The sequence below is a fragment of the Nanorana parkeri genome, unplaced genomic scaffold, assembly GCF_000935625.1.
Source record: "Nanorana parkeri isolate BGI_ZX_2015 unplaced genomic scaffold, ASM93562v1 scaffold1007, whole genome shotgun sequence".
NCBI lineage: Eukaryota > Metazoa > Chordata > Amphibia > Anura > Dicroglossidae > Nanorana > Nanorana parkeri.
Window position 1 is genome coordinate 575,228 of NW_017307275.1, and position 816 is coordinate 576,043.

The window sequence follows — 816 nt, forward strand, 5'->3', positions numbered from 1 at the left end:
TTTACACACACACACACACACACACACACACACACACCTATGTGTCTTTATTCAACCTTACTCACTATGTAACTACCGTATGTATTCCCTTACTAAGCCACATAAAATGTAGCTGTTATTTGGGAAAGACTTTAGCTTATATGAAAGAAAAAATATTTTTGAATCAAATATGGATTTTCATAAATATGATGTCATGACTGTAAATAAACATCCAAAGCATCACAAATACCTAAAAAAAATAATAAATTAATTCAAAAGAAGATAAACTACATCATGTTTTCTAGAGTATATTGTGTATATAATGCATAATTTAGTTCTTCATTAGTGGGCAATAATCTATTAAGTAAAAAAGGATTATGCACTGTAAATTACAAGTAAAATAACAGATTCTCTAATTCATTAAATTGAATAATGGTTCCTAACAAATATGAGGGAAGCATTTAGCTACTACTATCAGAACTAAAAATGTACAATATGTACAAGAAAAAAAATCACTGTGTGAAGTATGTATGTCTACACTCTACAGGATAATACTTGGGACAGTGGAAAGCAAGGATCTTGCAATGCCTCTGCTGCAGTGTTATTTTAAGCATTGTTATAGACACTGTCCAATTCACATGTGATCTACAGCACACCTCCCCTATCTTATGGAGATAAGGAAAGGAGGAGGTATTCCCCATTCTAACATGCTTTCTGTTTTAGGGTGACAACGCTGCTCCACCATAGATATACTCTAATTATACTGATATGCGCATTTCATGCTGCAATTATTTATAATAACTGGGGACTGATTAGTTGATAAGCTTTTAAAAATAT